General features: G+C 42.0%; 1 protein-coding gene across 4 annotated transcripts in view; it reads right to left on the bottom strand.

Moving 5' to 3' along the window:
* Positions 1-25,519, bottom strand: part of LOC135093175 (sodium/potassium/calcium exchanger Nckx30C-like) — a 352,301-nt gene that overhangs the window by 316,628 nt on the left and 10,154 nt on the right. For 2 of the 4 annotated variants that reach the window (XR_010263249.1, XM_063992128.1), the window contains exon 1: positions 12,092-12,515. The exons of the other annotated variants lie outside the window; for them this stretch is intronic. The gene's annotated coding sequence lies outside the window, so the exon portion shown is untranslated. Of the gene's footprint in view, positions 1-12,091; positions 12,516-25,519 lie in introns of those variants that run through there. 4 annotated transcript variants of the gene reach the window in all.

Genomic DNA, 25,519 nt, shown 5'->3' with positions numbered 1-25,519 from the left:
TTTTTTTTTTTTCTATGGTTCTAGTGACCGATTAACAAGATTTCTACACCACCAATTATCATCTGGAGAAACACTCTTGAGAGCCCGGCTAATCATATCTGTCGCCTTTGAAAATAGCTATGATGAGAGAGCAAAGCGTTTTCAAAACATTTCATGCAGCGCAACTCTGAGGATCTTTTTTTTTTCTTTATCTGCTGTTTGTTGGCACGCGCAAAGTTAAAGTGTGTGCTGACTTCGGTGTGTTGCGAGGGCGAGGTGTGTGCTGACACGTGCTGTTGTAATGCTGTGTTGGTAAATGACGTAATGATGTTTTGTTCTCTAGTAAGGGTCCTGTCACCATCCCACAAATTAACAAAACAGCATTTAGCGATAAACTCATACACTCAATCAATCAACTTTACCTTCCTCCCCTCGTGTGGCCAGAAGGTGACAGGAAAACAAGCACGCATTATAGTTTCACATCTCGTTTGTTTATTTGTTTGTTTGTTTTTCTTAGATTCTCCACGACTGCGATTCTGCGTTGCACCAAACAATCACTGCAGCTTCTCCGAGTCGTCACTCTCCCAAGGAATGGCGTATCACCCTCACTTCCGGCGTGATGTCTGGGGAAGTCCCGTGGTGTCCCTACCGTCATGTTAATGTCGCTCCGCCGCGGGACAGCCCCTTCAACTTTCACAATCCCAACACGTAGATAAAGAAAATTCCCGGACACGTGCCGCCTGAGAATTGACAGACTTTTTTTTTCTCTCTCGATTTGTGTGTTTGTTTATTTATAGTAAATAAAGGGATCCAACCAGCTATTTTAACCAGATACGACAGCCACTTAAGTCAGTCATTTAAGTCACCCAGATAAGTTAGCCAAATACATTACATGTCTTACTTGATTTAATTCACATCCGGCGGTAGTCAAGTAAGGTTTCTGAGTGCTCTTCTGAATCCCGACCAAGCTCTCCTATCTCTCGCCAAAAGAGTCAGTTGTCGCCAACAAGTGAGTCAACCAGTTAACAGTAGAAGCGTTTCAGTGGGAGTCAGCACAAGCCACAAGCCTGGTGAACACCGACAGTACGTAAACACAAGGCAGACACTTGAACTCTCCCTTAAGTATTTCAATGCGATATGGAACAATTCACATCACTATAGGTAATGCATAAAACGTTTCAGAGCAACAACAAGGAAGAAGAGGGAGTGAAAAGAGTATATTATCCAATGTGTATTGCCAGTATGATCTTCAGAGATGGCTGTAGAACAATAAGCAATGCCTCAGAGTGGTTTGTGATAAAGGAAACAAGCCAAATAATAGTAAAAGGGTTAATGCATGAAGAATATTTCTCAGGCAGCTGTTATGGTCTGTCGAGAAGGAATCACCACTTATACTAGTGACCTGACCTTCATTACCTCCATTACCATACCAGACCTGGACACACTCATCAGTACAATGCATGTTACAATGTTATAATGAACACTCACTCTGATGGAGCGCTAAGTGGCGTGGCGTGGCGTGGCGTGCCTCAAGGATTATGAAGCAACATTTTTACTACAGCGTTAAGAGAAAACCATAATGATGCATATACTTGGCCTACATCTAGCGTTGGTAATGAGGCGGCATCAGCGTGACAGGACATGATGAGGAGGAGAGGAAGAGGTGCATGGGAAGGAAAGGGGAAGGCGAGACTGAGTTATGGTGAGGAGAAGAGGGTAGGTAAAGAGGGGAAAGGTTATGAATGCAGAAGGAAATTAGGGTTATGAACATAGGGAAAGGGGTTATAACTGCATTAGAAGGGGAGACGGCCAAGGCGTGAAAGGTTTTACACACACACACACACACACACACACACACACACACAGGTATAATAGAACTAATGTCTCTTTCAATGCCCGCCATTAGATATATCGATCACGGCGCCAGACGATGACAAGCGAGAATAAAAAAGTAAACAGAGATAAAAAGATAAAAAAAAAAAAAATTGCTAAATATTTGTGAAATGTGTAAAGTTTATGTGCATTAAACTTTACTTATCCTCTTTTTATCACACATTCTCCTCTTCCTTCCCCATCTCCTTCTCCTCCTCTTCCCGAAGCGAGTAATGAGTGGGGAGGAGCCTTCTGCTGTACTCTCAATTTTTTTTTTTACTCACTGCTTCGGTAAAATTAGTCACTAAATAGCCATGTAGGGGTGTAAAGTTCTGCTGCTGTTTAGTTATATGTAATTATTCTCCTCCTCCTGGTGCCTGAGGAGGGAGCAGCAGAAGGCGTGATCAATCGACCTTGTTTGACCTTTTGCGGCTAATGACGTGGTTCCTTTGCATGCCTGTGATCCAAGTGTCCCTCTTGACCTTCACCTCAAGGGCAGCCAAGGTCATTAACTCCTCCTCCTCCTTCTCCTGCAGGTTCTCTCCCTCAGCAAACACTTTCTCCTCCCTCCATCTCCTCCACCATTATCACCACTGACCTGCCCCACCATCAACACCATCACCACCAGCACAACAACAATAACAACAACAGCGAGTCCACGCCATTAATATTCTCCCCATCATCACTATCACCACCATCATCATTTCAGAAATGTCTCACTATCAACACCATCACCATCAGCAAAGCAACAACAACACGTCCTCACCATTAATACTCTCCCAGTCACCATCACCATCATCATCATTATCACCATCATCGTAACTGACTTTGAATAAAAACACGAGTGCATCGCCATATTTTTTTTGCTGTTATGGGATCTTTTACACCACTAATTACTACTACTACTATTACTACTACTACTACTACTACTACAATTTAACTAGAAATATCAATACACCTTCATTTCGGTTAATCACTCTTTATGTTGTTCATAATATCGTCGAAATCAATGAGAGAGGGAGAGGAGAGAGAGAGAGAGAGAGAGAGAGAGAGAGAGAGAGAGAGAGGAGAGAGAGAGAGAGAGAGGTAAAGACACTGAGATGAGAACTGTTTTCTGAAATAGTCTCTCTCTCTCTCTCTCTCTCTCTCTCTCTCTCTCTCTCTCTCTCTCTCTCTCTCTCTCTCTCTCTCTCTCTCTCTCTCTCTCTCTCTCACCATATACGAGTACAGTAACAACCTTGGCGATAAAAGGAAAAATAAATCAACATAAGAGAAAAAAAAAACAAATATATTCCTATTCAGCATCATTAAACAACAAAACGTTACAGGAATTTTATGTATAACGTCAAACATAAAAGCAAAATAGCGGCAGACACTAAGAGGAGGAGGAGGAGGAGGAGGAGGAGGAGGAGGAGGAGGAGGAGGAGGAGGAGGAGGAGGATGAGGAGGAGGAGAGGAATGACGTAACTTGTGACAGCTGAGAGAAGATTACTCAGCCTGTCTGGAGAGTAAGAAGAGGAGGAGGAGGAGGAGGAGGAGGAGGAGGAGGAGGAGGAGGAGGAGGAGAAAGATATTGATCGATGGAAGGGTGGATGAGAAGGAAAAACAAAAGGAGAAAGAGGAGATGAGAAAATTTTCAGTACACAAAACTTGACGTCTCTCTCTCTCTCTCTCTCTCTCTCCTCTCTCTCTCTCCTCTCTCTCTCCTCTCTCTCTCTCTCTCCTCTCTCTCTCTCTCCTCTCTCTCTAGGATGCTCTGCCAGCTATGACAAAAATACAAGAAAGAAAATAACAAGTGAGAAGGAAAAAAAAGAAAACAGAAGAAAATAGAAAAACAATAGTACAATTATAGTAGTAGTAGTAGTAGTAGTAGTAGTAGTAGTAGTAGTAGCACTTGTTGTTGTTGTTATTCTTGCTGATGTTCCTGTAGAAATAAAAAATATAAAAGAAAATAGGATAAAAACGAAGAAAAAAAGAAGAGAAGGAGGGAGGAGGAGGAGAAAGAGGGGAAAAAGGAAGAGAATAAGAGAAGGATGAGAAGAAGTAGGAGGAATAGCAAGCACAGCACCTCCACACATTCGCCCACCAGTTTGTGCCGCAGCAAGGAAGCAGGAGGGCATGCACCAGGGATTGCTTAACTGTCCCTTGGTTCACGCTTGTCACGCCGCTCGTCTTGTGCTCCTGGGGGGCGAGGGAGGCGACACCCGGGGACTTGTGTGCCTCTATGCCTTGGGACAAAATCTTCCTTCTGGTGAGTTTCATACAAATGGATACAGTTACAAATTGTGTTCTTCCACTTGATGTACACTGACACTGTTAAAGACTGAGGAGAGCGAGTGTGTTAATGCATGATTTTACTTTCGTTTGGAGGTAAAAAGTGGTATTACAAGATTCTAGGTTGCCATTAGTGGTGATGTAAGTGAATCAAGCCACACCCACGGTTAATATTCATTAGTAAGATCATAAAAAAAATAAGAAAATAAAGTGAAGTTGAGAGAAATCATCAAGCCTACACGTGGCAATGCCGGGAGAAGACTCATCTCGACCTATCATCGCCATCTATAAATTTCTGTAATCTGATTTAAGTCTCCCCGATGACACGGCACAAACTGGTACGAGCTAGTTCCTGTCAGCAGCGAAATGATCAAACACAACTGTGAAAACTTTATTTGAGGCACTATTCGCTTAGTATGATGGAAGTAAACACGTGAATGTTTCGTGCGAGGGGGAAATTTAACAGTATTAAAGAATATAACAGAAAACACATTCTCGAACACTTCCGGGTCTCATCTCCACTACTTTTCACAAGCTTTGGTGGAAGTTATGAAGGTTTCCAAGAATGTTTTTCCTGATTCTGGCGATTGTTTATCAAAGATTCTGCATCAATAATTGTAGCAGCATCTATAAAAACCTGAATAATCATCTGTGTGGTGCCTGGAAACAGTTTTTAAGAGAGAAGGAAGCGTTTCAGAATACCATCCTCACTACAGTGGAAGCTAATGGAAGGGGAAGAAAACGAGGAAGTGCGTGATATGGGAGAGAAAAAAAACGGGAGGACTAAAATAGACGTTCTTTAATAATTAATGGATTCTTGCAGGGAAGAAAAAGACAAGAACGTGACGTGACACACACACACACACACACACACACACACACACACACACACACACACACACACACACACACACACACACACACCTCGCGGGCAACATGTAGCAAAACACTAATGAACTATTCAACACTTCAGTCATTCTCAAGTTTAACCTTCGTGTCGACTGCTTCCTGCCCACCCCCCCCTGTCCATCCACTCCAAAACGTACCCCCTACTCCATCCCACCCTGTCCCTACCATCCAACTCACCTTCACCTTGACACACACACACACACACACACACACACACACACACAGAGACAAGTCCAAGGCAATCAGGTGAGGACAAAAGGGAGTATACCAACCTTTCACCTTCACGTCACTAAACCGTTTACCATAACTCGGCGGAGAGACCCCAGTCCCCCATCAGTCCCCCAACACCCCCCCCCCCCAACGTCACACTCCCAACCAGGATCCGTCAGTCAAGTAGAACATCACCAACATTTTCAAGGCACTTCATGATGCTATTCTGGACTTATTCTGGACTTATTTTTGGCTGTTTTTTTGGCAGATATTGGGACTGTTTTTTGCTGTTTTAAGACTTTTTTGCCAGTTTCGGGTTGTGTTTGGGCGGTTTGGGCTGTTTTTACTATTTTCGGGCAATTGTGGACTACTTTTGGGCTGTTTTTTACTGTTTCTGGGCCATTTTGGGGCTGTTTTTGGACCGTTTTCTTTAAGGGGCTGGTAGTTTTAGTGTTTTTTTTTCCAGTTTTGTTGTTATAGGTCGGGGTTCTCCTTATATAAAAAGACATCATTAACAAGGACGAATGCCTGTGGTGACAATATTACTCATATGACTTGCCAATTAAATGTTTCGTAAGGTAATTAAGGGGCAATTAAAGTCTTTTACTCGTTTTTTATAGAGTCAAGTAGGAAATTTCAAATAAGGGGGTTAGTTTTTTGAGTCACTGCAAGGAATATTGGTGGAACTCATAACAGGTCTTCCGGAAAGCTTAAATGGTGCTGCTTCTGCTTCTAAACTAGACGATACGAGAATGAATACGAAATAAATATGAGATGAATAAACATTACAGAAATATGATATGAATAAACATGAAATAAATATATGAGTAAATATGAAGTAAATATGTATGAAAAAATGTGATATGAATAAACATGTTATGAATTTTATAAGAATAAATATGAAATAAATATGATGTGAACAAATATGAAACAAATAAAAAAAATGAATAAAATATGATATAAAGAAACATAAAATAAATACGATATAAATAAACACGAAACAAATATAATATGAATAAACAAAACACCATAACTGCTCACCTTTTCACGTAAATCAGGAAATAATATGAGGATTTATAAAGGAGGCGGTGTCCAGTGAACCATTCAGGGTAAAGACAGGCAGGTAAACACTGAAGCCGTAAACCTGTTAACAAATGCAGGTGATCAAGGTGAGGACAAAAAGTCTATTGAGCAAAGCAGGTAAGATAAAGTAAGCCCAGTATATAAAAAAGTTGAAGGCAGACAGGTAAATAGGGAGGCAGTAAAAATGTTAATAAATACAGGCATGCAAGGAGGTGATAACGAGGAGTCTAGCGAGTAAAGCAAGTAAAAAATGTAGTAATCATATTAAGAAAAAGCAACCAGGTATATAGCAAGCACATGTTTAAAGGTAAAGGCAGACAGGTAAACATGGAGGCCGTGAACTTGTAAATAAATTATGCAGGTGTGGCGAGAAGGTGATGCGAGTGACAGGTGATGATTGACACACGTAACATTGGGAGGAAAAGGTCACAGCTTCAAGGGCGCCGTGATATTACCTGATATATTCTTAGCATCCCCCCTTCCCCTTCCCCCTTAGCCTCCTCCTCCTTCCCTCCTCCTCCTTCTCCTTCTCCTGCTTCTCCTCCTCCTCCTCAGCGTCCTTCATCCCAACGCAAGTCCCTCCAGGGCTGTGACAGACGCGTTTTAAGAGTCATTAGCATCACAGGATATTGAAATTGGGATTGGCGATGGATGATGCGAGGGAAGCCAAAGGATAACAGATATTGCCATTACTGGTGGTGATGGTGATGAGGTTATAGTGAGGCAAGGCTATGATTTTATTAATTTTTATTGATATTGATAGTGATGGAAGAGTTGCAGTGAGATGCCAAGATTATACTAAGCACTGCTGCTACTATTAATGGTGACAGTGATGGGAAAGTTACTCTGTCCTCTTTTTTCCTTACTCCTATTTTCCTTCCTTTCATTCCTTCACCTCCCATTCCCTCTACTCTTTATTTCCTTCCTCATGTCCATTCTTTATTTATTCATTCCTTCTACTTCCTATCTCCGTTCCTCTCCACTGTTTTCCTTCCCTTATTCACCGCTACTGCTTCTGATGGTGATAATGACAAAGCAAGATTATTATTATTATTGCTGTTTCTGATGGTGATTGCGTTAAGGTTACAGTGAGACGTGCCAAGATTATATTACCGTCTAATACTCTAATTGATGGTGATGATGACAGCTATAGTGACACAAGCCAAGATTAACATATTCACTACTGCTGACTTCTGATGGTGATAGCGTTCAGGTTATAAGACTGGATTGCTGTCTGGTACTCCTGCTGATGGTGATGATGATGGTTAAGTTACAGTCAAAGCGTGTTGTGCGTCATGGAACACACAATACAACACTCACACGTTCTGGAAGCTTTTACTTATACATTTAATCCATTGTTGCTTATGAAAGAAGAAAAAAAAAAAAACTGATGATATTTTTCTTTTTCCCTTCCTTCTCTGAGATCAAGGAAAGCATTCAACTCTAACTGATACACTCCATTGTTATTTGTGAGAGAGAGAGAGAGAGAGAGAGAGAGAGAGAGAGAGAGAGAGAGAGAGAGAGAGAGAGAGAGAGAGAGAGAGAGAGAGAGAGAGAGAGAGAGAGACCCAAGGACTTTTCACACTTTTTTCCACCTTGGCTTCAATACAGAGATGAGGATATTGATAAAAAAAAAGAGAGAGAAAAAAGCGTCTCTGTACAAGGACATGCACTGTTTACCTTAATACGACAGTTTCAAAAGTTTCCCTGTCACATTAATACCCTCTCGTTTCCCCTCCTTTCCGTTCTTTCTTTCCCCCAATTATCTTCTCATCCACCTGGTCGTTTTTCCCTCATTATTCATGCCAAATTTCCTGCCTCTGTTATGTTGATCTGTACACGAGAACTGTCCTTCATTGTACCTCTGACTCATCTTCATAACCCCCATCCTTCTATTTCTCCATCTCTTTTTTTAATCTCTCCGCTCTCTGTCCCCTTTTTCCTTACTCCTATTCTTCTTCCTTTCATTCCTCCACCTTCCATTCCCTCTACTCTTTATTTCCTTCCTCATGTCCATTCTTTACCTCCCCATTCATCCTTCTACTTCCTATCTCCGTTCTTCTCCACTCTTTTCCTCTTCCATACTCTCTACTCCCTATTCTCCTCCTATTTCTATTCTTCCCCCTTCACCTTCCATTCCCTCTTATTCCTATCCTTTTTCCTCACTCTTTCTCTCCCCATTTGTCTCCTATGTACTTCCTATCCCGCTTTATTATCTCTATTCCTGCCGCTCCTTTTTCATTCTCTCTTCTTGTCTCACTTCATTTTTTTCTCAGTTTTCGCTATTTCCTGCTTCATTTTTTCATTTCTCGTTCTCCACCCTTCTTATCTCCTCATTATTATCATCACAGTTCTTGTATATTTTCTTATCCCACCTACTTTATTATTCTTATCTTATTTCATTGTTTTTTTTCTTTTTTTCCTAGTGTAGGAGAATTTTTAATCATCTTCCTCCCTTTCTCTTGTTTCGTTTTGTCTTATTGCATACATTATCACATTTCCTACTCTATGTACATTATCTCTCTCTCTCTCTCTCTCTCTCTCTCTCTCTCTCTCTCTCTCTCTCTCTCTGAAGTATTATATGTCACCTTACTTTCTCTCTTTCATTCGCTTCCATTCTATTCATATATCTCAAACTACGTCCATTATCTCTCTCTCTCTCTCTCTCTCTCTCTCTCTCTCTCTCTCTCTCTCTCTCTCTCTCTCTCTCTCTCTCTCTCTCTCTCTCTCTCTCTTTACTTTTTTTTTTCTTTGCAGTATAGTATATCCTCTGACTCTTTCTCTTCTTTCATTCGCTTCCATTCCATTCGTACATCTCACTCCCGCGTTCTCCTTATGATCCTCTCCTTTCATCCACCACGCAGGCCACTTTCGCCGCTGGCCTTCCCTTCACATCGTTTACGAGAGTCTCCCCATAAACTTGCACTTCCCTTTCTTCCTTTAGTGCTCCTCCTCTCCCAACTCACGCTCTTACCGCCTGCTGCTCGTTCCTCTCACTCCTTCTCCTCCTCCTTGTTCCGTTTCTCTGCCGTAGTCAATTCCCCAAGGACACACACACACACACACACACACACTATTCACTGACAAGGTGCTTCTAACACTCCGTTTTCTTTTTTCCTTCCTTACCTCAAGGTCGAGAATAGACTTATTTTAGCCAAGCGGCAAAAATCATCGCGCTAGAGGCTACGAGAGGTAACGGTGCGCGACGCAGGCAAGGCTCTGAGTGCATGACTAGGCGGTGTTGTGGTGGATGGGTGGGTGTGTGGGAGGCGGTGTTCGGTCCGGTGTGTCGGGTGGTTTAGGGGAGGAGAGGACTGGTGTAGGGTTGGATGTGATGAGTGAGGGTGTCTGAAGGGTAGAGGTTATGGGAGGATAGGGTGGTGTGGGGCAGGGATGGATGGGGCGGTTGAGTTAGGAGGAGTTAGAGAAGAGATATAGGATGTGGGGGAATGAGAGGAAAGGATGGTGTAGGAGAGAACGCAAACAAATGGAGAAGATTCGGACATGGCACCAAGGAAACAGCGAAAGAAGAAGAAGAAGAAAAAGAAGATGATGATGATGATGCGGGATTGGATAGGATAACTGAGGGTGAAAGAAGAAACAGAACAGAGATGTAGGATGTGGGAAATTACAGGACATAATAGTGTAGGAATGAATAGGATAGCTAGGGATGCTTGAAGGATTACAGAATAAACAGGATATGGAGAAGAGATAGAATGTGATAGAGTTGGACTGAATAATATGACTGAGGATGCCAATAAGAGTAGAGATATGATGTGAAGATGGTATAAGAAAATGACTGTGTAGGATTGCACAGGATGGCTAAAGACGACAGTTAAAGAAGAGGTAGGATGTGAAAATAGTTTGTGAGTAAATAAAGGATTCAATAGGACTAGATACGAACATAATAGCATATAAAGGAAAAGAAAGAAAATGCATCGTAAGACACAGTATGACTAAAAGGAGCAATATAAAGAAAAGTGGATAAATAGGAAAGTCAGGAGGAAAAAAAACATTATAAAAACGACAATGAAAAAGAAAGAAGACTAGAATGTACCAAGGAAACGAAAAGGAACACGTTGCATGGCATTACAGAGAGGACCAACGCTCACAAACAAGATAATGACACACACAACAGGACGTTACTACAAAATACATCTCACAATATCTCTTACACACTCTTACACACTTACATCACTCCAATAACAGGAAACAAGATCAGGACACGATGTATACAAGACATAGGGAAAATTCCAACCATCTAAACACACACACACACACACACACACACACACACACACACACACACACACACACACACACACACACAGACACACACGTTTCCAGAGAGAGAGAGAGAGAGAGAGAGAGAGAGAGAGAGAGAGAGAGAGAGAGAGAGAGAGAGAGAGAGAGAGAGAGAGAGAGAGAGAGGGAAATGTTCGTATATTTCCGGTAGTAAACTGAACTATATTTTTTGAAACTCCTCTTTTTTTAACTTTTCTCTATTTTCTTTTTTTTTTTGTAGAGAGAGAAAGGAAGCAACAAATTGGCGTCTCTCTCTCTCTCTCTCTCTCTCTCTCTCTCTCTCTCTCTCTCTCTCTCTCTCTCTCTCTCTCTCTCATAACGCTGTATTGTGCCTAACAGTCTCGTGGGCGTGAAGGCGGTGCTAATGTGATGAAGGGGAAGCACCTTAGATAATTCACCTTAGCCTCATCTAGGGAAGGTCGATGGGACAGTGACCGAAGTGTGGGTGGTGGTGGTAGTAGTGGTGGTGGTAGTAGTAGTAGTAGTAGTAGTAGTAGTAGTAGTAGTAGTAGTAGTAGTAGTGGTGGTGGTGGTGGTGGTGGTAGTCATGTGTGGAATACAGGTGTGTGGAGTACAGGTGTGTGGGTATTGGAATTAAGTTTGTGGTTTGTTATGTATGTTAAGTTGGATTTGGATAATAATGAGGAGCAGGAGGAGGAGGAGGAGGAGGAGGAGGAGGACAACAACAACAACGATGACGAACAAGACCAACAACAAGGACATCAAGAACAAAAAAAAAACAAGAAGAATGTTACAAAGAGGAGAATATTACAATGAAGTAAAGAGGAGGAGGAAGAAGGGCAGTTGAAGGAGAAGGAGGAAAATGAGGAGCAAGGGAAGAAGGCGCCACGATTCACCTCCTTCATCTACACGTCTCCTGCCACCTGTCTCTTGATTGCCTGCACGTCTATTACTTTACCTGAGGCTCACCTGACTACAATACCTGCCCTGCATATAGTGATGGCAACAATGATGACAGCGATAATAATAATAATAATAATAATAATAATAATAATAATAAGAAGAAGAAGAAGAAGAAGAAGAAGAAGAAGAAGAAGGAAAGAGAGAGAGAGAGAGAGAGAGAGAGAGAGAGAGAGAGAGAGAGAGAGAGAGAGAGAGAGAGAGAGAGAGAGACGTGGGAAACAGGATCCTGTCACATTAATCTCTCCTTTCTCATGACACACACACACACACACACACACACACAAGGCGGATCTAGTAATCTAAAAATAGCAATGATAATAAAAAAATAACAGGCCACTTATGAGGGAATGACCCGTGGCGCGGCTTTTATATGTGAAAGAAAAAAAATTGTGCTTTGATTAACCTTTTTGTTCGTGTTTGTACTTCCCGTTATGAATCTCTCTCTCTCTCTCTCTCTCTCTCTCTCTCTCTCTCTCAGTCACCCATTAAGCATGTCATAAATGAAATAATGAACAACCAATAATCATTAACTTACGACAGTCGGAAGTAAGGTGGGGGTGGGGGGAGGCACTGACGGGGTGAAAACGCCGAGGAGAAAAGAAGCCGGGGGAGGAGGACTGAGGTGGGCGGGGAGAGAAGACAAGAGGAGGGAAGAAGTCAACTCGTCAGTTCATCCCTTCACCTCTAAGTCAAACAAAACAAAACAAAAAATGCACAAAACACCATGAATCATAATCACCAAACTACAATTATCTATCTCACTCGTCTCGACACTGCCTCACTAACCCACCAAAGCATGCGATGACTCTTCTGAGCCACAAAACAAACAATCAACTCGAACGACGCACTGAGGTGCACTGAACCTTCTACGGAATCACAATGACTCGACTTGGTGCTTTAAATCCACCAGGAGAGAAAACGTGATGCACCGCTAACGTCGAGGCTCGGGACAGACTGAGGTGGCGGGCGCTGGAAGGCTGAGAGAGGGAGGGAGGAGGATGGGGGTGACAGGGAGGCAGTGACTGGGAGTACAACAGCAGCAGCAGCAGCAGCATCAGCCAGATGAACCACGAGGTGGAATGTTGGGTCCCCACTTGTCCTTCGCCCTACGTCAGGCAGCGTGCGGCAACATGTGCGCAATCTGCTCTTGCGTCACTCCCGGAAAACACGTCGCACCGCGGAGTGCATGTGTTTTGTGTTTTTATTTTGGTCTCTCTCTATCTCTCTCTCTCTCTCTCTCTCTCTCTGTGTGTGTGTGTGTGTGTGTGTGCGTAGATAACTCGACAATGTAGTATATATCGCATGACATTTACGTTATCAAAAGTTATCAAGTGACGTCTGTTCGCCTATGCGATTGCCCCTCCCTCCCTCCTCTCTCTCTCTCTCTCTCTCTCTCTCTCTCTCTCTCTCTTATGAATATTACACCTCTTTAATCACTCACTTAGTTCTTTGTTAATGTGTTATCCTGGTTCCATCTCCCTCGGGGGCGGGAGACACCTATTGTGCTGCATGTCAATCAGCATACGGCAGGTGAGGAGCGGCAGGATTGATACACGTCTATCTATCTATGCCCGGTTTTCTGAAACGTTTTGTTCTCTCACCAGGACTACTTTTAAATGCCACAGATGTTATAAGCCAGGTTTTCATGACTCCTCCTCTTGTTAATAATGTAGAAATCTTGTTAATCTTTCATTAAAACCATAAAAATGTCCTTTAAAACCAGTATAGCTTCAACTGGCGCCTCTTGCATGTAGTGGAAGTGCGGCGTAGAAGTGTCTTAGAATCTGGAATTACTATCCACCAAGGCTTATATTTTTAAAAACATTCCTCTTTCTCATCTCAACTTAGAAAATAGTACATATCGATCTGCCAACACACTGGGGATCATGTTTTTAAACGTTCCACTCCCCTGTGTTCACTATTTCAAAGGCCACAGAGACACAGAAAACCCAGTAAATCCATGTCTGTCTACCAGTACACCTGGGGTTCACATTTTCAAACGTTTCTTTCCCTCACAAGGACAGTTTTCAAAGGTCACACGGACGGATAGTAGTGTACCCATTGGTATTTTTCCTACTGACGATGCACTTTTTGTTTAACTATCACTAGAATCATGAAAACATCCTTGAAAAACCTTAATTAACTTACAATGATACTGCGAGGTACCATTTTTAAGAACCACAGAGATGATTAATCGTGTACTCAAGGTTGCTTTCCCCTCTGACGATGCAACACCATTACTGAACTATCACCAGACCATGAAAACATCTTCAGAATCCCTAAATAACTTGCACTTGAGGTAACATTACGAAGTACTAAAGGCCACAAAAATATATCAGTCGCGTGATCATGAGTGCTTTTCCTAATGACGATGCAGCATACTTACCAAACAGTCACTAGAATAATAATAAAGGAAGCAGCTTTGGAAAACACTAAATAATATAAACTAGTCCATTAACAGATAACACTAGGAAAACTTTAGGAACACCAAATAGGGAAACGAACTGCAATCTAACAAAAAAAAAAAAAAAAAAAATACACAACTTTGACCAGTGGCATAAGACCACAAGATACAACAACAAAATACTGGAGGGAGTTTGTTGTGCCATAATGAGAGACAGATACAGGTTAAGGAGTGGAGGGAGGCAGCAAGGAATGACAGATGAGATGCATACACACAAGCCTCTACTCACGTCACCGGATAATTTCTTTAGGGTTGCCAGGCTGGTGTACAGGGAACGTTTTACAGTAACGTGAATAGAGTCGATGTGAGGATACAGTAAGGACAAAACTAACACACAGGCACGGGCGGAAAACAGGTTAAGAATAATAAGTGGGCTTGTGAGGTAAGAGAGGAATGAAGGGAGGGAGGGAAGAGGGAAAAAAAAAATATGTGCTTATTAGACTAGCTTATATAGATCACTGCATTACAATTGAATGAAAGGGGGAACAAATAGAGGTGTGAGGATAATAGTTAAAAGAATAGACAAATAAATAAGTACATAAGAGGAAGAAATGAGTGCTTATTTCACTGAATTATAGGACGAAGCTGAATAAGAAGGCAAACAATGGAGTAAAAGTGTAAGAGAATGGATGAAAGAACAGACAAATAAATCGATGTATGAATAGATAAGGAGAAAAAGGGATGATTATAGGCCTGAATGAATTATGGGCCGATGCAGTACGATTGAATGGGTAAAGAGACGAATAAAGGAGTGAAAGTGTTAGTGAATGAATGAAAGAATGGACAGATAAATGAATGTCAAATTAATAAATAGATCAGTCAATCAATAAATAAATAAATAAATGAATAAATAAACGAATAAACACATAAATAGATAAATAACAAACAAGAATGAATAAATGAACAAAGGAATAAACTTAGAGAAGAAGAAGAAAGAGAGAGAAGAGTATATAAGCAGATAAAACAGGTTACCATATAGAACACGAACAGTCACAAGGACAAGCTTAGGTTAGGCATCACCCTCAGGCGTCCGTGCATCAGCGCTTCTCCCTCAGCCAGGCGGGAAACGAAAGCATTCAGAGTCAGCGAGTGAGCGGTACGTGTCAACAGCAGCAAGGGCGTGTGTGGTCAGCGGTCTCTCATGCACCGCCTCGTCAGTAAATAAGAGAGGAAGAGAAGGAAGAACGAGAATAAGAGCAAGAATAATAACAAGAAATAGACATTCAATCAATTTTCAGTACCATAGAGGAAGAAGAACAGAATAAAGACAGAAAAAAAGTGCAGGAGAAACAAGAAGTAGAAGAACTATCGACATAAGTTAATTCATGACAAGATAATCGCTTCCTCCAATAGCAAAACTAACCTTCAGTGATATAACTGATGTATATACCTGTCAGTCTGCATCAGCTCGCGAAGTCAAAGGATCGCAAAAGAATCGGAGGTCACTCAGGCAGTTCGTATTTACAGGTTAATAGCGCAATGTTGTCAGGATATTGCGAGGGGGAAATGGAAGGATGAGCCGAGATATATATAAAGTTTAGCAAAATATGAATGCTTCTAAGGGTTTATCGGTGGAGAATGGGAAGTAAATTAAAATATGGATGTTGTTGTAGAGTTAATTGCGAAGAAAACAATGTATAGTGAAAGTTGTGAAAGTTAGTTGTTATGGTGTTATGAAGGTTGATAAGGCTGGTGTGTCAGAGAGAGAGAGAGAGAGAGAGAGAGAGAGAGAGAGAGAGAGAGAGAGAGAGAGAGAGAGAGAGAGAGCGCTCACACACACACACACACACACACACACACACTAAAGCAATCAGTCAAACATACTCATTTTCCTATTACACATTATCCATTACTCCTCTCCCCTCCCCTTCCCTTCCCAAGATCCCAGATAAAAACACGAACACCCGTCACACCCAATCACTCACGGGCCGGAAATGTAAGCGCGTCACAGGCCGGACACACGTCACTGATGGACAGAGAGCAAGCCTGTCTAATAAGATAATGTTACATGAGGCACATGTCCTGTGGCGGTGTCTTTGTGTACACAGAGGAGTAGTAGTGGCAGTAGTAGTAGTAGTAGTAGTAGTAGTAGTAGTAGTAATAGTAGTAGTGGTTCACAGGATAAAAGCAATGTCATAAGATTTTTAATAAGAGTGTGTATGCGCGCGCGCGCGCGTGTGTGTGTGTGTGTGTGTGTGTGTGTGTGTGTGTGTGTGTGTGTGTGTGTGTGTGTGTGTGTGTGTGTGTGTGTGTGTGTCATTTCCCTCTTTCCGTATACATAAATATATATAAAAATCATAACTTTTCTTTTTTTTTTTACATCATTTTAGTTTCCGCAGCAATCACGAGGCCAGATTGTAATTCGCAATTCTTTTTGCAAAATAATTTCCTTTCTGTTTCTTTCCTTCTTACGCATTCTTCCTTTTTTTTTTTCTTTTTTTCTCTCTCTCTTCCTTTACTTATCTTCCTGGTTTCATCATGCGTTTTATTTTTCCTCTGTATTCTTCTCACCTTCCTTATAAGCGTGAAATCTTTCATTATGTAATATATATAATTTATTCCTTACTTCCTACTTTTATTTTCCTTCCTTGTTATTTCTCCTCTTCCTTCCCTCTATTCGTTTACGTAATAATCGCAATATTTTTTTGCACCGCTATTCCACTTCCGATGTTTACAAAATCCTCCTCTCACGCCTCATTACTTCCTCTTCTTTCTTCACTTCCTTCTCTGTTTTTCCTCTGATTCCTTCCTCCCTCCCTCTCCTTCTATCCCCCTTACTACTTCCCTCCCTTCCTCCTCCGTCAGCCTCTGAACTTAAGCGGAGGAGTTGGACAGGTTTTTGCTGCGTGAGCGAGAGAGAGAGAGAGAGAGAGAGAGAGAGAGAGAGAGAGAGAGAGAGAGAGAGAGAGAGAGGAACCGGTCTTGCAGCGCGTATGAACAACCTACAGTCGTTTCTATAATTAGACTAACACAACAAAAAGAGACTTAATGTATACTTAGATTTCTGGACTGCATTCTTAAACACCTGGATATCTCTTACCAGGATGTATTGAAAGTTAATGGAGCGATAAAGGATTTTTTTTTTTTATGATTTTGACTGATAATTTCAGAAGGATTATGTGTACCAGTGACGAGGAGAACTAATAGAAAACCAGGATAACATGACTAATAATCATCATGACCTTTGCAAATAGTCCTTGTGAGAAGCAATGACGAGTTTTTTTTTGTTCTAGTGATGAGTTAGGGAAGATAATGAACCAGTAACGAGGAAAAGAAAAAGGAAAATCATGAAAACTCGACCACTTATCAATATGGCCTTTGCGAAATACTTCTTACGAGAGTTAATGTCGGTCTTTATATTTCAGATTCTAGGGATAATTTAGGAAGGATAATGCACAAATAAACGGAAAAAAAAACATCAGAATTTAACTATTACTATGATCTATTTAAACCTGATAAGATTCTATGCCTACTTTTTTATGATTCCAGTTATAATGCAAAGAAAAGAAAAAAACTTGAGAATTCGCCTAAAACCCACTGTACCCTTTGATTAGTCCTTACGAGAGGCAAAAACAGCTTTAAAATACAGAGCTCTTGTCCCGTAATAGTGAAAGACTGAGAAACTGAGAAACTGCCGCTGACATTCAAAAGACTGGCACGCAACGAGATAAAAGACAACTCAGTGCTTCACAATTCCTTACAAAGCTCAATAAGAAATATGATTTTTTGTTAGTCGGGGGAAAAAAAAAGAAAATGGATGATCATTTAAAGGTCAGACTAAAGTAAAGATAAGTGACCTTTGTGTATGTGCGTGCGTGCGAGAGAGAGAGAGAGAGAGAGAGAGAGAGAGAGAGAGAGAGAGAGAGAGAGAGAGAGAGAGAGAGAGAATTGAGAAGTGGATGGAATTAAAGAGAAACCTGGAAAAGAACGGGAAAGGGTTAAGATGAATAGAGGAAGGAAGACGATAAATCAGAGAGAGAGAGAGAGAGAGAGAGAGAGAGAGAGAGAGAGAGAGAGAGAGAGAGAGAGAGAGAGATCACGGCGGAAGAATAAGAAGAAAGGAAAGAAAAGAGATAGAGAGAAACGAGACAGGTGTGAATGAAAGAGAAAAATAAAATAGAAAAAGGGAAGAAGGGTGGAGGGTGGAGAAAAGAGAATAAAAATGGGAGAGAGATGAATTAAAGCGAGCTAAATATAAAACAAAGACATCAGAGGAAGGAAGAAGCGTGAAAAATAAGTAAAATAAAAAAAAAGACGGAGAAGAAGAATTATTTCTTTATCACGAATATTATCAGAAAGAAAAAGGAAGAAGAAAAATATCCCTGATTATATATTTTCAACCTTCCTGTGACTTGAACTATTTATGGACCAAAATGTCAAAATACCTGGAAAACTAAAACTGCTACTTTAATTATGACTATTTTTTATACCTAAACTATTTTGGGGGATCAGTAATTAAGTTTAGTTTTTATATCCTTCGTCCTCCTTAACCTTCCCATTCCTTTTCCCTTTCTTCACCCATTCCCTTCCTCCCACACTATCGCTGACTCCTTCCTTTCCATCCAATCCTTTGCAAACACGCCTCGTCACTCCTTGCAAACCATTATTAGCCTCCATTCCTACCTCTCTCTCTCTCTCTCTCTCTCCTCTTCTCTTCCTCCACTCCTCCACCTCCCATTCCTCCATCCACAACCCTCCTTCCGCCACTGCTATTCAGGCCAACAGGGTACACCGGAGATTAGCAATATTATGTAGGCCTTGAACACGAACACACACACACACACACACACACACACACACACACACACACACACACACGTAAAAATTAGTGAGAAAAATCAATAAATGCTGCTAATGAATATATATACCAAAGATAATTAGAAAGAAAACGAAGAAGAAGAAGACGAAGAAGAAGAATAAAAAGAATAAAAATAAGAAGAGGAAGAAGATAAACAAAACAATAAGAACCAAACAAGCCTACACGTGGCAGTTCCTGATAAAAAAAAAATATGAATCATAGGAGAATGGAGAGAGAAGGAGGAGGAGGAGGAGGAGGAGGAGGAGGAGGAGGAGGAGGAAGAGAGGTGGCAGCAATAAGGGCAAGGAGAGACCCTCACTAGTTGAGTGAAGCACCACTAGAGGGAGTGACAGTGAGGAGAGGAGGAGGAGGGAAGAAGAGGAAGAGGAGGAAGAGGAGCAGGAGGGGGAGTGACATAGGAATATTTTGTCCTGAAGTATTTGTCTTATTATGATGAAGAGCAAGAATAGGAAGAGGAGGAGGAGGAGGAGGAGGAGGAGGAGGAGGAGGAGGAGGAGGAGGAGGAGGAGGAGGATTTTTTGACAGGGAGAAGAATGGGGGAAGGAAGGAAGGAAGGAAGGAAGGATGGAGGAGGTGTTGGATTGCTATAGTACCCTTTGGGATTAGACTCTCTCTCTCTCTCTCTCTCTCTCTCTCTCTCTCTCTCTCTCTCTCTCAGTAACGCTTTGGAGTACTTCCCCCACTCTTTTATATCCCTCCTTTAAGAGTAATTTCCCTGTGTTCTGGGAAGCACCCTTTAAGTCTGTGCCTCGGCGTGCTTGGGGGCGCGGCGAGGAGGCGAGGAGGTGAGGAAGGCGAGGGGGAGGGGGTTAGGGGGTGGTGAAGGTGGGGTGGTGAAGAGGAGGGGGTGAGGGCGCGGCAAAGCTCTTCTTCTCTTGATTACTTCTACTTTACTGTCCCTTTGTACGGTGCTTTTATAGCCTTTAGCGTTATTACCATAGCTCTCTTCTTGTTTCAGGTATTTTTGTTTTTCTTTCCTTTTTTTTCTTCATTGTTTGTCTTCGTCTTCTTTTTTTCTTCTTGTTCTTTTTTCTTCCCCTTCTTCCTGCGTTTGGTGTTCGTGTTTTCATCGGTTTGTACCTTCCCTCGTTCTTTTTCTTGTTATTTTTTCTATTTTTTTACTTTTGTTGTTGTTGTTGTTGTTGTTGTTGTTGTTGTTGTTGTTGTTGTTGTTGTTGTTGCTGTTGTTGTTGCTCTCGGAAAAAAAAATTTAAGGGCAATGATTTTTCTTGATCTGGATCCAATAATATTCTTGATCCTCATTATTTTTCTTCTTATTTTTGTTCTATTTTTACTTTGTTGTTTTTGTTGTTGTTGTTGTTGCTGTTAATGTTGCTCTCGGGAAAAAAAAATATATAAAAGGGCAATCATTTTTCTTGATTCAGACTAAATTCCAAAGTATTATAAGACACATCCACAATTAATACTCCAGCATATACATAAGAACCTAAGAACATAAGAAATAAGGGAAGCTGCAAGAAGTGACCAGGCTTACACGTGGCAGTCCCTGTATGAAATATACCTACCTATTTCCACCTATCATCCCCATCCACAAACCCGTCTAATCTTCTCTTAAAGTTCCCTAATGTCTATCCCTAATCCCTAATCTATCTATCTTTATCATACTCTACAGACATTCCACCCACACAATCCACAACAGTCTTCCACAAGTATTCCTCCTTGTTATCCTTTTAATCCACACAGAATACCATCTCTCTATTAACTCATCCTTTCCTTAGCAATTTATCCACGTACGTAAAAAAATATAACTAACCTAAAGACGTTCCTCATATCTCTATCCATCAATGCACAAATACCTATCTACATTTTCTATCCAAGTAAACAAAAAAGAAAAAAAGTATATTGAACTTACCCATCTCTTATTCACCCTCGTAGTCACACTAACACATTCCTTACCCATCCATCCATCCCCGTACTTATGCCATCACCTGAACGTCCTATCCTTACTTATCTCTCCTCTCTCTCTATCTCCCTCCGTCATCTCAAGGCCCAAAAAAACATCCCTTTCTCACCCACTTCTCCGCCTACACAGTCTCCTTGCGTCATCTCCGCTCCTTTGCTATTGTTCTTCCTTATTAGCGTCGCCAAACACCACCCGTTTCCTTACATACTGGCGTACCTAGGGCCTAACCTGCTCTATGTTAATGAGAGATTCGTGTTGACCTTTCCCTGGACCCAGCCTCATATTAGGTCACATTGCCCCTTCTCCTCCTCCTCCTCCTCCTCCTCCTTCTAATCTTCCTACAGTTCCAGCGCAGGTTGTCTTAATGATCCCCGCAGCCATGTAGAAATAGGAGGAAGAAGAAGAATGGAAGGAAAATGAAAGGTAAGGGAATAAAACAGGACAGGGATAGAATGTGGTGGTGGTGATGGTGATGGTGGTCGTGGTGGTGGAAGAAGGAATGAGAGCCAAAGGAAAAGAAGAAGAAAAAGAGGAAGGAAGAGGAGAGCCAATCTGGAAGAAAATCAAAAGAATGATCTGTGTCTGTCCTTTTCCTCTTCCTCCTCCTCTTCATCACCACATTCCTCCTCCTCCTCCTCCTCCTCCTTCTCCTCCTCTGGGTTTAAATGAGCCACCGCCGAATCAAAAATAAGTCCATTCTCTCGTATAAAGACACTTCCCTGAGTAATTAAAAAAGGAGGAGGAGGAGGAGGAGGAGGACAACAAGGACGAGGAAGGTGGAGACTTTGAAGTGGAATGAAAGCTAGAAAGAAATGTGCTATGTGGAGGAGATTGAGTGGAGAGTGATTTGTATGGTGGAGCGTGACTCTTGTTGTTATTGTTGGTTGTGGTGATCGCGGTAGTGGTGATGGTGGTGTTGGTGGTGGTGATGAGACTGACAAAGAAAACGTCACACTGGTCAAGGAAAGAGAGGGAGAGGAGAAGCAGTAAAGGAATGAGAAGCAGAAGCGAGAGCAATAGGAGAGCTAGAGGGAGGAGAAGGAGTACAGGAACAAATTAACCCAGCAGGATCAGGTAACAGAAGGGCCTGCAGGTTCACAACGAGGCGCCAGCTTTAGTGGGGCGTCCAGCACTCAATATCCTCACTGGCGGCAGGCGGCAGGAAGGCAGCGAAACGTGGAGAACCCTGCCTGGCCACCCCTTCGTCAGAGAGAGAGGGAAAGAGAGAGAGAGAGAGAGAGGAAACATTCTCCCGGGTGATTCAAAGCTGTGTTCGAACCAGCGATATGAACAAGCGGTAACAAAAATTCTCTCTCTCTTGTATCTAGCCAATAAGGACATAAACGACCCCCAAACGAACCTTGTTTCAGTGGTCGTTCATGCTCCACGTGCTTCGAAACCCGTATAAACTTTCCTTTTATTCTCTGTAACATGAAGGGAAGGCCATTTCGAGTCAGCACTGCAGAATAACTTGTAAAAAACGAGGGAGGTACGTGTGTTGTTTCATATGTAGTCATTCTGTTTTATCCAAGTCAGTTGGTATTAAAATAGCGACGTTAAAATAAACTAGGTTGGGTTAGGTTACTTTAAGTCAGGATAGGTTAGGTTGGATTAGATTAGTTAAGGTCAGGGTTAGGTTACGTTAGGTTAGGTTGGTTAGGTTAGGTTAGGTTAGGTTACGTTAGGTTAGGTTAGGTTGGGACAGGCTATGTCTTGCTAATTTAGGGTAGGTTAGGTTTGGTTAGGTTAGGTTAGACTAGGTTAAGTTAGGTTTAATCAAGTAAGGTTAAATACGCAATCACAACGTTATCTCGCATTATATTCACTCTTTCTCTCGATCTTAATTCATCAAAAGAAACACACACACACACACACACACACACACACACAGTACGTACTACACGGGTCGCGACGTGAACAAACAAGCATCTGCGTGGCAATAAACAAACGAAGGAAAGTGAGCGAATATGTTAGGGAGCTGAGTGAAGAAATGTAGCACTGTGGGTGAAGGAAAGTGTGTGTGTGTGTGTGTGTGTGTGTGTGTGTGTGTGTGTGTGTGTGTGTGTGTGTGTGTGTGTGTGTGTGTGTGTGGGAGGTGGGGTGAGAAAGGTGCGTGATAGGGCGTACATAAAAAAAAATAATAAATGCAAAAACCTTATGGATACTCGATAGGTATTCAGAGTGAGCGAGTGAGTGAGTGAGTGAATGAGTGAGTGAACGAGTGAGAAGAGGAAAACTCAAACTTCAATAACTCTTCCTAGAAAAAAAGACAATCCATCAACGCTACGGAGACGAGAGAGAGAGAGAGAGAGAGAGAGAGAGAGAGAGAGAGAGAGAGACCGTGACACATTCTATATTTTTTTTTCACTGAAGGTCACACAAGTATCCAGTAATATATTAAATATGCCAGCCAATCACCTTTGAGGGTGCCAGGCCTGCGAGCTGTGGTTGGCCCGTGGTGGGACTTTGGGAGGAGGAGGAGGAGGAGGAGGAGGAGGAGGAGGAGGAGGAGGAGGAGGAGGAGAAGGAGGAGGAGGAGGAAGAGGAGGAGAAGGGTGTTTGTGCTTTATGCAACTGAAAACCTTACTGTTATTTCTCTCTCTCTCTCTCTCTCTCTCTCTCTCTCTCTCTCTCTCTCTCTCTCTCTCTCTCTCTCTCTCTCTCTCTCTGTGTGTGTGTGCATCATCATATTTCACTTTCCCTTAAGCAGAACAACAAAAATGCTAGGAAGAGAGGAAGAGGAGAAATAAGAGTAGGAGAAGGAGGAGGGGAAAGAAGCAAGAAGAATGACGCAAACTGTCTGCACTAAAATGAAAACACACCAAAGCGTCACAGCCACTTAACTCACAACAAAGGGTACAAATGGCGCGCCGTGGACATAATCCAGTAGTGACTTGACATGTTCCTGACACCTGCTGACAGTCACGCTTTCCATAACTCAGTGCTTTTTCTCATTGAGTTGGAACTTTCTTTTTTTCTTTTCTTTCTTTCTCTCTCTCTCTCTCTCTCCCCTTACCTTCCACTCACTCCCTGATCGATGCAGTGACGTGGCAAGACTCAACGTAAACATAATCGACTAGGACCTTACCGTTTTCTTGAGTTTCCGATGAATGTAAGCTTTATATATGTGACGTAGTTTATCGCGTGTTCATTTCTCACCTTGCCTTTAGTGACTCAGTATGGTCCACCACTCAGCTGCATTTACCGATCCCACCACCACCACCACCTCCTTGTTGTTGTCTCCTAGTAGTGCAGGTGGTTGCCAAATATTTGAGAAGTTTTATGTGTGCCGTCACCAAGTTCTGAATGACCGATAGCGCGCCTCTGTGTGCTGGTATTGCTTACATCTTCACTTATATTTGTGCTATGACGTCATATTACGTGATTGCTAGTTTTCTGATTCGCTGAAGAAAACAGGAAACTCGCTGGTGAAGTATTAGACGTCAGAAAGCTGTTTTGATCATCCACGTGTCCTTTGTCAGTAAGGTTTTGAGTTAATTTAATTCCACTACCCTCTTCTTTATGCGAGGGGTTCTAGCAAGGATAACAAAACTGGTAGAAAATACACGCACACGAGGCGCCAGCACTTAAAGAGAACAGTTCGAAAGCAAGTCCAAAATTACGTGTCTTGAAATCTCCATCTTGAAATTCTTAGTCATGAACAGAAGGAAGCACAGAAGCAGGCAAGGATTTCCGGAGTGAATATTGAAGTAATAAGTGCAGCATCAACTGTCGGCAAGCTTATAAACTAATTCTGAGACTGCACTTCCCTCTGTACTGTGAGACTACCAGGCTTCCTCGCTCACAGCACTTCCACGGTTTCTAAGTAAAAAGTATTATTATTGGCATCCCTCCACAATTCACTATTACATATAAGCTCATGCTCGTATTCTTAAATGCTCTGAATTTTTCACGAGCACCATTTTTCAAACATAACAAATACGAGAAATCAGACTCTTACGATGTTTATTTCCCATTAGTGCAGAATACTTGTTATCTGCCACGGGAAACAGAACACTTGGAAACCCAGCAAACATCCACTACAGTTTGTTAAAAGTATCCAAGGCAAGACGTAGAAGAACCATAACAACATAACCTTGTGGACTTCGAGTATTTCAAACAGTAAGTTCACTACATTTGCAAACCCCAGCACGCATGAAGGAATAACAATAACAAGCCTGCCTTTCTTTGCCTTCCTTTGAGGTCCTCCAGCACTGCATCACTCTGAGCCAGCTACACAACAGGTAATCTGAGTTCCAGCACCCTCACCCACTCACACCATCACACCTCCCTCTCTCAGGCGGCGCGGGAACGAGTGACCACCGAGGCAATACTTCAGAGCAACTATAAAAATTTTGCCTCGGGTTCCCTCAGTTTGTTTGTTTACCGGGTGGGGATCAAGGGTTGTCGCGGAATGTGTTAGCGGTGTGGTTCTCTTCCTCTCTCTTTGACAGCTGGTTGTGGTGGTGGCGGTGAAGGTGGTGGTCCTCAGCTTGTGGAGTTTCAGCACAAAGGTATTTTATCAAACCGCTGTAAATGTTGCGTTGTGTTGCCTTGCGTTGCGTTGTTACTGTGTATTCCTGATGATTGTTTAATTAATCTCTCTCTCTCTCTCTCTCTCTCTCTCTCTCTCAAGTTTTCATTCCTCCAGATTCCCACAAAATGTTCTCTGTATCTGATCCGCGCTGGGAATATTCGCTTCATTCGAACACAGAAACTTTGCAAGTCTTATGACGAAAGTTTCACCATCAAAACT

This window comes from Scylla paramamosain, chromosome 42 (assembly GCF_035594125.1).
Source record: "Scylla paramamosain isolate STU-SP2022 chromosome 42, ASM3559412v1, whole genome shotgun sequence".
NCBI classification, from domain to species: domain Eukaryota; kingdom Metazoa; phylum Arthropoda; class Malacostraca; order Decapoda; family Portunidae; genus Scylla; species Scylla paramamosain.
The sequence above is the reverse complement of the archived record's forward strand: the minus strand, read 5'-3'. Positions and strand labels throughout refer to the sequence as shown.